Source organism: Notamacropus eugenii, chromosome 1, assembly GCF_028372415.1.
Source record: "Notamacropus eugenii isolate mMacEug1 chromosome 1, mMacEug1.pri_v2, whole genome shotgun sequence".
Lineage (NCBI taxonomy): Eukaryota > Metazoa > Chordata > Mammalia > Diprotodontia > Macropodidae > Notamacropus > Notamacropus eugenii.
In genome coordinates this window covers 694,589,435-694,602,223 of record NC_092872.1, presented here as the reverse complement: position 1 = coordinate 694,602,223, position 12,789 = coordinate 694,589,435, and the positions used below count along the sequence as shown (strand labels likewise).

General features: G+C 40.3%; 1 protein-coding gene across 1 annotated transcript in view; it reads right to left on the bottom strand.

Annotated features, from left to right (window-relative positions):
* Positions 1-11,594, bottom strand: part of CES3 (carboxylesterase 3) — a 61,609-nt gene extending 50,015 nt beyond the window's left edge. The window contains exon 1 of the mRNA XM_072635967.1: positions 11,228-11,594. The gene's annotated coding sequence lies outside the window, so the exon portion shown is untranslated. The remainder of the gene's footprint in view (positions 1-11,227) is intronic.
* Between the last annotated feature and the right edge of the window lie 1,195 nt (positions 11,595-12,789).

Sequence of the window (12,789 nt, the reverse complement as noted above, 5' to 3'; positions counted from 1 at the left end):
TACTTGATAATTGGATTTCCCCCATCCTATTCCCCCATATTTATTCTATTCTCTCTCTCCTTTCTCCCTGTCCCTCCTCAAAAGTGTTTTGTTTCTGACTACTCCCTCCCCTAATCTGCCCCTTATATCCCCCCCACTTCTCTTATCTTTTTCTCTTCTACTTTCCTGTAGGGTAAGACAGACTTCTATACCCAATTGAATGTGTATGCTATTCTCTCTTTGAGCCAATTCTGATGAGAGTAAGGTTCACTCACTCCTCACTTCCCCCATTCCCCTTCACTGCAACACCTTTTTGATTTACCCCATTTTATCTCTCCTTTTCTCTTTCTCCCAGTACATTCCTCTCTCACCCTTTAATTTTATTTTTAAATAGCATCCCTTCACATTCAACTCATACTGGTGCCCTCTGTCTAGGTCTTATGAATAAAAAATATCATCTTCCCATGTAGGAATGTAGACAGTTTAAACTTATTAATTCCCTTAGGATTTCATTTCCTGTTTACCTTTTTATGGTTTTCTTGAGTCATATTTGAAAGTCAAATTTTCTATTCAGCTCTGGTCTTTTCAACAAGAATGCTTGAAAGTCCTCTAATTGAATATGCATTTCCCTTTGAAGGATTATACTCATTTGGCTGGATAGGTGATTTTTGATGATAATTCTAGCTCTTTTGCCCTCTGGAACATCATATTCCAAGCTCCTTTAATATAGAAGTTGCTAAATCTTGTGTTATCCTGACTGTGGCTTCATGATGCTTGAATCATTTCTTTCTTGATGTTTGCGATATTTTCTCCTTTACCTGAGAACTCTGGAATTTGGCTATAATATTCCTGGTAGTTTTCATTTTGGGATCTCTTTCAGGAGGTGATTGGTGGATTCTTTCAATTTCTATTTTACCCTGTGGTTCTAGGCTATTAGGACAGCTTTCCTTGGCAATTTCTTGAAAGGTGATGTCTAGGCTCCTTTTTTCTTGATTGTGGTTTTCAGGTAGTCCAACAATTTTTAAATTATCTCTCCTGGATATGTTTTCTAGGTCAGTTGTTTTTCCAGTGAGATATTTCACATTGTCATCTATTTTTTTCATTCTTTTGATTTTGTTTTATTGGTTCCTGATTTCTCATAAAGTCATTAGCTTCCATTTACTCCATTCTAATTTTTAAGGAATTATTTTCTTCAGTGAGCCTTTGGACATCCTTTTCCATTTGGCCAATTCTGGTTTTTAAGGCATTTTCTTTTTCTTTGTCTTTTTGGACCTCTTTTACTGTTTGGCCTAGTCTCTTTCTTAAAATGTTATTTTCTTTGATATTTTTTTGTGTCTCCTTCACCAAGCTGTTGACTTGTTTTTCATGATTTTCTTGCATCACTCTCATTTCTCTTCCTAGTTTTTCCTCTTCCTCTCTTACCTGATTTTCCAAATCTTTTTTGAGCTCTTCCACTGTCTGAGATCAATTCATATTTTTCTTTGAGGCTTTGGATGTAGGAGCTTTGACCTTGCTGTCTTCATCTGAGAATATGTTTTGATCTCCCTTGTCACTGTAGTAACTTTTAATAGTCATGAATTTTTTCTGTAGTTTGCTCACTTTCCCAGCTTATTGATTGGCTTTTAAGTCTTTGTTAAAGTCAGGGTCTGCTTCCAGGCTAGGGAGTACACTGTCCCAAGCTTCAGGGGTTTTGTACAGCTGTTTTCAGAGATACATCTAGGGACCTGTAAGTTTTCAGTTCTTTCAAGGTGGTATGATTTATGGACAGGTGTCTCCTATTTTCCTGGCCTGTGCTCTGGTCTGTGAGAGACCAGGTCTGCCCTGGTGCTCGGAGCCCATCCCCGAGCCTTCGCCTGGAAACTTACCTTTCCCGTAAGCTAACTGATTTCCCAGTCTTCAGACGTCTCCGGCCCCTCCTGTGGAGGAGTGGAATGACCAAACAGTGCACCTGAGGAGGCTGCTTACTTCACTTTATTGCCACATCAGTTCCTCCCGACCTTCCCTTGTTTCCTCCTATATACCCTGCTGGAGCTCCCCCCATCAAGTCACCATCTCATGACTATTCCAGTAAGTAAGGAAGCTTATCTTGTTCCTGCAGCTAGTTCCGGGGTTCCCAGGCTCACTTGTTACTTTGCTGTAGGGGACATCAGTGTCTTCGGAAACATCAGGTTCCAGGGTCACACAGAGCTTCTGCCAGGGTGTGCGTCAGCACCTTTCCCACGGGAACAGGCTGTGCCTCTGACTTGCACCCCCTGGGACCCTCTGGGCCCTGTACATCCTGGAACTTTGAGGAAGGTTACCCCTCTCCCCTCCACTGCTGCTGCAAGCTCTGCTATGCTAGTGCTCCTCCTCATTCTGGGACTTCCACCCAGGACCAGGACACAAGTATGGGCAAAGCACTGCATCAGTGGTAGCAAAAAGATCCCTATAATCTCCTTCTGACCAGTTGTTTGACCCTCCCCACCCCCTTATTGTCTGTGGGCTGAGAGATCTGAAAGTGGTTGCTGTTGCTCCTGCTTCAGTGGCTCCTAAGGCCTGCTCCTGGTTTCCTAGGGTTGGGGCTATGCTGATTCAGCCAGTGATAGACTGCACTCCTCTCTCAATCTTTCCTGCTGACCTTCCAAGTTGTCTTGAGCTAGAAATTTGACTCTGTCTTTTTGTGGGTTCTGCTGCTCTAGAATTTGTTTAGAGTCTTTTTAAAAGGGTATTTGGAGGGGCTGTGGGGGAGAGCTCAGGCAAGTCCCTGCCTTTAACCCAACATCTTGGCTCTGCCCCCACAAGTCATGACAAAGAGGAAAAAAACATAGGGAAAAATGGAATGATACAAGGTCATGACTGGACAAAGAGATTATTAAATTCTTGATAATGGAAGTGTGTGATTGCATGATCTAGGGTATGACTCTTCCTGTGAGTAGTTAAAATGGGAGGCAGAAATAGTTCATGGAATCTGAAGAGACTGAGGAGCTGGGAAACTAGCATATTTGAGAGAACATTAACGAACATGCATATTAGTGCTCCCTAGTCGAAGGCCAAGATTTAGAGTGGAGAGGAAGACCCCTTGAGGAAAGTGGGGAAATGGACCAGAGGAAGATAGGTAATTGCCACTGGGATCTTGGTTGGGAGATGTATTTGGAGAGACTAAACACTAGAAGAGGAAAGGCTATTGAATAATGGTAGCAGAAAGACCATATAGAGAAAATATTAATAATGCATATATATAAAACATAACAGTGTTTTATGAATATATTTTTTTTGGGGAAGATCTGGTGATTAGAGCATTTTCAAGCATGCCCCTGAATATGTCCCAACCATGGTTTCCAATTAAACTATGCTTCTCTTTAGTTGTGCAAATAACTTCACCTTGGGAAGTAGAGACAGGTTTACCAACTCAGCTGTGACTTTTATAAAAAAAAAAGTTGTCACCCTGTATTCTCATCCATGTGGATTCAGAGATGAATAGCAATATGGACACGATAATGTCATCAAGCATTTGCAATGTTCAGAGAAATTTACTGGGAGGGGAGAAGAGGGACATTGGGTCATAGCATTAAGCTATTCTGTCAGTTCTGAGTCTGACCGTCCCAGACTGACCTTTCCTAGGCATGCTTCCAGTTCTATTTAATCTTGGGTACAGATCAAAATATTGCTTCTTTATATAATATTGCTTCTTTATATTACATTATATTGTGTTGTATTATATTATATCATATTATATATTATATCATAACGGTGTATATTCTTTTCCCTCCCCACACTTTCCTTTTTAATTCTAAGTCAGAGAACAGTTAGAACACACACAACCCCCCCCCCCAACACACACAAACACACACACACACACACACACCAGTAATATTCCCAGAAAGGATCTATCATTCAATCGTTCTATAACTCAATCGCCATCCAGGCTGACTTCTGTCCAAAACACTACTACTTGACTACCACTCTTCCTTCCTTCCTTCCCTCCTTCCTTCTTTCCTTTCTTGCATCCTTCTTTCTTTCTTTCCTTTCTTCCTTCCTCCTTCCCTTCTTTCCTCCATTTCTTCCTTCCTCTTTATTTTCTTCCTATAGAAATGATCCTACCAGTCCCACTAGCTCTCATCCTATATATTTCTTTTAAACTTCTTTTTTCTTTTTTTATTATATTATTTTATTTGTTTTGTGTTCTACAATCATTTCCATATATTTTAGATTTTTCCCCTCCCTCCCCCTCCTTCTCCCCTCCCTCCCCACTCCCTCCAATCTTACATAGGTTCTGCACATACATTCCTATTAAACACATTTTCACCTTACTCATGTTGCATAGAAGAATTAAAATGAATGGGAGAAATCATAAAACAAAAAAAAAAAAACATAATACAAAAGAAAATGGTCTGCTTCAATCTGCTATCCAATTCCATAGTTCTTTCTCTGGATGTGGAAGGTGTTTTGCCTCAAGAATCCATTGGGAAGTTTTTAAGTCCTTGAATTGCAATGAAGTACTAAGTCTATCAAAAAAAAATTCTCGCACACTGTGGTTGTTGCTGGGTACAAAGTTCTCCTGGTTCTGCTCCTTTCATGCAGCATCAGTTCATACAAGTCTTTCCAGGCCTCTCTGAAGTTTTCCTGTTCATCATTTCTTATAGCACAATAGTATTCTTCTTTTAAACTTCTTGAAAAATTTACCTGCAATCAGTACCTTTACTTCCTATCTTCTGACTCTCTTGTAAACCTACTATAATCTAGGGTTCAATCTCATCATTCAAGTGAAATTGTTTTCCCTTCCTTCCTTCCTTCCTTCCTTCCTTCCTTCCTTCCTTCCTTCCTTCCTTCCTTCCTTCCTTCTTTCCTTCCTTCCTTCCTGTAATAGCCAGGCTTGTTTTCTGACAGGTGAAATTTTCCCATTTGAGAGAGAGAAGCAGATGAATAGGGCAATGTCTCCTCAACCTTTCTGTTAATCTATTTCTGCCAGAAACCATGTAAAATTTGAATCTGCTACAATGATCATCACCAAGTCAGTCCGTTGGCATTTTCTCTTTGTGAGGTGGGTTGTGGACTTCTCAGAATAAATACTTTTAGTAGGATTAAAGTTAGTAATAAACAACTTAGAAGACACATTTAGGATTGGGAGAAGCAATAGTCAGAAGCAAAACACTTTTGAGGAGGAACAGGGTGAAAGGAGAGTGAGAATAGAATAAACAGTGGGGGAAACAGGATGGAGGGAAATATAATTAGCAAACATAACTCCATACACCATGCAACAGAACTTCTTCACCCAGGAAATGCACTCCACCCGTGGATGACTCACATTAGAAATACCCTTCACACCCTGGTTTCTCTGGTTGCACTCAGAATCTCCAATTTAAGGAGGAAGCCCAGCCAGAGATGTCTGTCATTCATGCTGCTGACTTCACTTGAAGGCTGGGCACGTTCTCCTCCTTCTCCTCCTTCTCCCTTTTTTCCTCCTCCCTGGTTTTCAGTTTCCCTTTTGTCTTCCCCCATTAGAATAGAACTTCCTTGAGCATAAGGACTGTCTTTTTCTATTTTTTTTTTTTATATTTGTGTTCTTGGTACCTAGCACAGAATGCGATACACAGAAAGCCTTAATAAATGCTTGTTGACTGATCTTTGTATTCCAAATTGAACTATGAGTACTGTTTCCTTTCCTACCTCCTGACTTCTGAACCTTGCAGTTTCTTGGGTCCATGGAACTATAAACTCATTGGAATGAAAAGAACGGGCCATGGGAAGGAAATCAAGGGAACTGAGCTGATGAGTCATCCGGAAAGATAATAATAGCAATAAGTAGTACTTATATTCTCCTCGGCAATTTAGGCATCTCACTTTGCTCTTATTGCTTTCACACAGTCTATGTCACAGCCAAATTTATTTAAAAATGGTCTACAGGATTTCTGGTTAAGATGACAATAGGAAAGGATTCTAATTGTCCCACATGTATTCCAATGGAGATCTGATAATGATCAAGAAATCCTGAGAGGGACAATAGAAAGCTCTTTCATCCAACCATGTGTCACATAAAAAGACAGGCAGAAGCTTATGAGTATTATGCAGGTCCCAGCAGGGAATCCAGTATTAGCTCAGATAAACAAAGCATCAGTCTGCCAGTGCTCTGAGGAGAGACTCTCCAGAGGCACTTATAGCCACCAGTGCTCTGACTGAGGGTGCTCTTGAGGGCAGAAAGCCTGAAGAGATTTGATGGGGAATCTTTAAGAAGTGGGAAGCAGTGTTCTGACCTGTATGCTCTGGGAGTCCAGGAGTCCACAGTACTCTGACTGGAGGTTCTCCAGGAAGTCTGCAGATCACAGTGCTCTCCCAGGGAAGATGAGGTTGGGGAGGGATGGATTTGAAGATCACCATGCTCTCACATAGGATGGTCTAGGGGGCCCTGAGAAGTTACTTCTCTAAGCACGGACATTCTAGGGGAGATAGAAACTACTGAATGGAGCCCAGAAAATCAAGAACTGATCCAAACAGGGACTGACCACTCCATGCAAGAGGTGGGAAGGGAAGAGACTGGCCCTGGCACAAAGTCCCCAACCAGGAACTGAAGCTGGAGATATGAATAAATGTAAGAATACACTAAACACAATGAAGAAATGTAATGAATCAAGAGATTTCCAAGATGTAAACCCAGAAGAAGAGAGTGATTTCACAAATATACACACATATATATCTATATCTATATGAGCATAGACTCAGAGGGAGAATGGTTTGGCTACAAAAGACTTCAAGAATGTCTGGAAGAAGAAAAGGACCAAGAGATTAGAACATGACATTACAAGGGAAATAAGAGCTCTGAAGGAATGAACTGGAAAGAAATAATAGTTTGGAATGGAAGGTAGAAAATCTTATCCAAGTAGCATATTCCTTGAAAATTAGAATGGAGCTAAAGTCTTTTTATTCTTTTGGAAATACTAGGATAAAATTGAAAGACTTAAAAATAGAAGAAAATGTAAGGTGTTTACTATAGAAGAAAATGTAAGTATTTACTATAAAAAACTAGTCTGGAAAATAGATCAAGGGAAAATTATTTAAGAATCATTTGACAACCAAAAACCTACGGTTGAACAAAAAACCCAGATATCATATTTAAAAAAATCATAAATAAAACTGCCCAGATCTATTATAACCAAAAAGCAAGTGAAAATATGAAGAAACCACCAATAATCTCCTGATGGAAACACTCAATCAAAATATTCAAGAATTTCAAAGTCAAAATTCATAGCTTCCAGGTGAAAGAAAAAAAATGCTATGAAAGGTAAGACCATGCTGCAATGACAGATAGTCTTGGAACGTGATATTCCAAACAGCAAAAAATAAGGCCTTACAATTAAGAATAAAATTGAGAAGAGTAAATACATTTGAGTACATGGAAGGGATTAAGTAATTATCCGCTTATATTCTAAGAGGGAAGAGACAAAAGCTCCTTCAGAGCAACATGGTTTTTAGGGGTCACAGAGAGAGTTAAGGAGGATAAAAAAAAGGATTTTAAATAGTTTTATTCTGTTTTTATAGTGTTACAAGAGGAAATAAAAGGGAGGTAGAAGGAATACAGTAGAAAAGAAATGAGGAAGTGGTGAAACTTACTCCTCATAAATGGGGTTTATAAGAAGAATATACAGACATGGAGAAAGATGGGGGGAATTGGGCACCATAGATAGACAGACAGATAGACATATGATCTATATTGTTGTGTGTATATATACATATAATTATAATAATATTTAGCGTTATGTAGCACTTTAAGGTTTGCAAAGTGCTTTACGTATATGATTTCATTTGATTCTCACAATTCTGCTATGATTATTTACATTTTAAAGATGAAGAAACTGAGAGAGAGATGAAGTGACTTGTTCAGGGTCACACAGCTAGTATGTGTCTTGAGAAACCACATACACATACATATACGGAAGAGATCATATATTTACATATACATGCATGCAGATACACACATATATGTGTATATGTGTGTATACTTTGCATGTTTGCATGTTTATGTATTTATACATATGCATACCACACACATGTGCATTGCATACATGTTATGTATATACACATATCCTTACACATATGGACATATATGTTCATATGTGTATGGACATGCACATGTCCATTTGTGGGTATAGGCACATGTGTGTATATATGTCTATATATACACACATATGCATGTTTTAAAAATGATTACGGTTCAGATTATGATATGCAATTGGACAAACAACCTATAGAACTGCCCACACACACACACACACACACACACACACACACACACACACATACGCCTATAGATTGTCTATCCAACTGCACATTGTAGTTTGAACTACAAACATTCTTTAATTCATATGTTTTTTTTTCCTGTGTGGATAGTTAAAGCAAGCTCTTTGGAATGATTATGAATGAATAAATAAAAAAGCCCTTCTCAAGTGCCCACACAAAACCACACAGTCATATTGTGCCCATGAACAGGATGTAATATATTACAGACAAGAAATCATGAACACGTGAAATAAAGTATGTCATAAAAGGAACGTACGATTAAAACAAGAGATGATTGATTAAGTGGCAAGGACAAGAGATAACCAGTGGAAGCCCATGAGTTTCCCTGTTGTCTTTTTGATGCCCTGGAGCCCTGGAGGACAGCCCTCAATATGCTGGGTGAAGGATGAACAAAGGCAAACCTGTGGGATAGGCAGACATGGATGGCTGTGATCTGGGCCATTAAAGTGAATTATTCATGTGGATGAGATTGCAGATCCATTCAAATACTTGAGTATCAAAGTCTTTGCAGATCTTTTCTTTCTTTCATTGATTTGCTGTACTCCTTCCCATTTCAATCTGTTTTGAGGCAGCCAAGATGAACCAAGGTCTCCTGTGTAACATTGGCTATCTCTTTACCTCTCAGGACCTCAGTTTCTATATCTTTGAAATGATCATGTGAGATTTAAATGGAGCACTTTGCTTAACTCTCAGTGAAATTTGTTTGTAATGTGGTTTCCCCCTCTACCATTACTTGCTCTAGTTTCCTCAGGGTCCAGGGATACTAGTTTGTTCATTGTAGCATAGGTAGTAAGCCCCAAAGGCAACATTGAACCCTACTCCTCTGACTCCAGAGTCAGTGGACTTTCCTCTGGACTACACTGCCCTTCTTTTCTGATAACTGCCTACTATTTTTCTCCATAAACTTTTGAAAAGGAATTTTTCTTCCAAAGCACTCTTACCTTTAGTTATCAGCTCGCTTTTCAAATAAATCAAATATTTGCTGACTATGGTGGTTTTTAGGCTTTTTGTAATATTGCATATTACATAGACATTTAATTCACAGTAGTTTAGCTCCAACATGAAATAGTTGTAATTAGTGTTGAGAATCTGCATTCATTTGCATACAGGCCTTTCCCAATCTGTTTTTTTTGGGGGGAGGGTCAATCAGGAGTAAGTGACTTGCTCAGGGTCACACAGCTAGCAAGTGACAATGCTTCTTAATTCTAGTTCCTTCCTTCTCTCAAATTATTTCTTATTTATCCTGTATAGAACTTGTTTCTATATATATTTGTTGCATATTATCTTCCTCATTAGATTGTGAACTCCTTGAAGGCAGGGACTATCTTTGTTTCTTTTTCTTATCTTCATGGCTTAGCACAGTGCCTGGTATATGGTAGGTGCTTAATAAATGTTGATTGATTGATTGATTGCGTTACAGATTCAATTTCAGTTCCTATCACACCCAGTTGGGGAAAATCTTTTCCAGTGATTACCACTTGGAAAAACAGCAAATTTGCTGTGTGAAGTTGTGGTGAGGAGACTCTTTTTAACCCCTCCATCATGTTCCTTGTGTTGCATGCAGATCACAATGGCTAAAATGAATGAAGGAGACTTAAAGGGACTTTTCCCCTAATTCCCAGCAACTGCTCACATTAAACTGCTACACGAGCACTGAGTCAATGGAATGTAAATAAGGGAGGAAACAAGCATTTATTAAGTGCTTACTGTGTGCCAGTCATTCTACTAAGTACAGCAAAAAGTAGCCATTTTACAAATATCTCATTTGATTCTCACAACAACCCTGGGGAGGAAGGTGCTATTATTATCCCCATTTGACAGATGAGGAAACTGAGGCAAGCAAAAGTTAAGTGACTTGTCCAGGTTAGCTAGAAAGTGTCTGAGTTGGGATCTGAACTCCATTCTTCCTGGCTCTAGGCCCAGTACTCTAGCTACTGCATCACCTAGCTGCCTCTAGCTTATAAAATCATTCCATTTATCTCCAATATATATGAGAGAGTTGGATTAAATGATCCCTAAGGTCTCTTTTGGTTAAAAATCCATGATTCCAAATGTAAGATTCAGGGCACTGGTGCATAGATACATCTCAGTCACAGTGAGGTAATCTCTAGAATGCCTAGTCCCAAAGGCACATTCAGAGGAGATGAGCTACTGCATTCTTTCCCTTGAACTCAGGTCTCCACATCACTTCCTGGCCATCTCCCCCCTAACCCCTCTCCTGCCACACATACTTCCAGTTTCTCTTTATTTATCATCTTTCCCCTATCAGAAGCTCCCTGATGGCAGAGACTCCTTGTCCACTTATATTCATATCCTCATCATTTAATAAATGCTTAATCACCCTTTTCTTCCTCTTCAATTTAACATGATCATTATCGCACATGTTATAATAACCCCTTCAGCACACAGTCCCTCAGACAATGACTTCACTACAGTGAAACACCCAGAATGGTGAGGGATCTGGAAACTAGGTCCTAAAAGGATTTGTTGAAGTCATTCAATTAGTCAGTAAACAAGCCCTTACCAAATGCCTGCTATGTGCCAGGGACTGTGCTAAGCACTGGGGGTACCAAGAAGGGTAAAGATGACAGCAACAACAAAAAAAAGCCCCCAAACTCAGTCCCTGCCCTCAAGAAGATCACATTCTAATGAAGGAATCAAAGTGCAGATAACCATGTACAACAAACAGACAGGATAAATGAGGGAGAGTTAGAGGGAAGGTAGTAAGACTAAGGAGAACTGGGGAAAGTTTCTTTCATAGTTGGGACTTTAGGTGAGACTTGGAGACCAGGGAGACTAGGAGATGGAAATGAGGATGGAGAGAGTTCCAGGTGTGAGGAAAATGCTGGGTTGGGAGATGGAGTGCATTTGTCTGATGAGCAGTAAGAAGTCTGGCTAGTGTCACTGGATCACAGTGGAATGAAGCAAAATAGGGCATAAGAAAACTGTCAGGAAGATAAGAAGGATTAAGGCTTACCTGGAGCAGAAAAGAGGGCACGAGGGATGCCTTCAAATATTCAGCAGGTTGTCATAGGGAAGAAGGAGTACATAGGTTTTGCTTGGCCTTATATGATCAGTGAATGGAGATTGCTGAGGCCAATTTTATTCTGATGTAAGAAAACAGAAATCTCCAATCAGTGTTGCCTAGAAGTAAAGCGAACTGACTGGGAAAAGTAGACAGTCACCTGTTTCAGTAACTCTTCAAGAAAAGGCTGGATGATCCCTTTTCAAGAATATCTGAGAAAAAAATTCTTGTCTGTTGGGGTGTAAGCTCAGTTTTCACGTGGACAGTCTCGGGCAGGTAAAAGTGAGGACCTCTAAACCTCAGAGTTCTAACGAGGCCCCCCAGGAAACAGCTGGGGATTGAGGTGTGAAACACGGGCTGTCTTGTGCATTTCTACCTCTTCTCAGTGGGAAACTTGCTGGGGAGAGCATCCCACCCTTGAGATTGGTCAGTGGTCTGAGCACACCTGTTGTTAATTAGCTAGGGGCTGAGAGCAGGCACGGTATTCACGTGGAAACTATGGGCGGGAGAGCTTAAGTAGGGACAGGAAAGCCTGAAGGCCTTCTTCTGGATGTGGAGTCCCCTCTGGGGGCTCTTCTTGCTGCAGGGCCCTTAGAGGGAAGAGGGTCCCTCCCCTCTTCCGCTCCCATCCTCTTGCTGTATGATCCTTGCCCCTTGGGAGGAGGAGGATTCCCCTCTCCTGATGAAGAATTCCACCCTGCATATGGATACGTAACTAAGACCCTGAATAAAGCCTAACCCTTGTTTGACTCTGGAAAGTCTCTTCTCTCAATACGTTTATCTGGTTGGCCTCCGAAGACCTGTGAAAGGTAAGCAGACTCGGGTAGCTCATTGGCCTCTAGGCTGAACACTTGTCAATGCTTCTTAAACTGTGGATTGTCACTCCATATGGGGTTGTGAAAGATTTGGCAACAATAGAAGATTTTTGAACACTTAACAACCAAGAATTAATTAAAAATGCAACACATAATGAATCTGAGGTATTTCTGGCTGTGCTTGCAACACCAAAGAATGCTGTGAAAAGCAGAAGGGGTCACAAGTAGAAAAAGTTTAAGAAGCCCTCTAATTATGAGATCCTATGGTGATGCCAAGTCCCTCTTTACTTCAGGAGTAGGATCCAGGGTGAGGTTACCACTGAACAAACAACATGACACTCAGAGTCTTCCTGAGGCCTGTTAATTCTCTACAGAAAGAACTTTGTATCCTGTTCCTCAGGATTTTAATTCCTACTTGAGATTGTTGTAAGAACTGTCCTTAAGGTAAAAGGAGCTCTGCCAGGCTTGGTCTGCCTGCCCTCAAATTTACCCAAGCCAATGCTCTCCATCCCCCAATCAACTCAAATAGAAGGATCATAGATTTGGAGTTCAAAGGGACCTTAGAGGTCATCAATCTACTCATTTGACAAATGAGAAAACAAGCAAACTCCTCTGGCCTCTCTGGGCTTGTTTGTTCCCGATGGCTAGATCTACCAGAACTTTTCCTAGGGTCTATGGGTGCCTGTTTCAATTAAATGT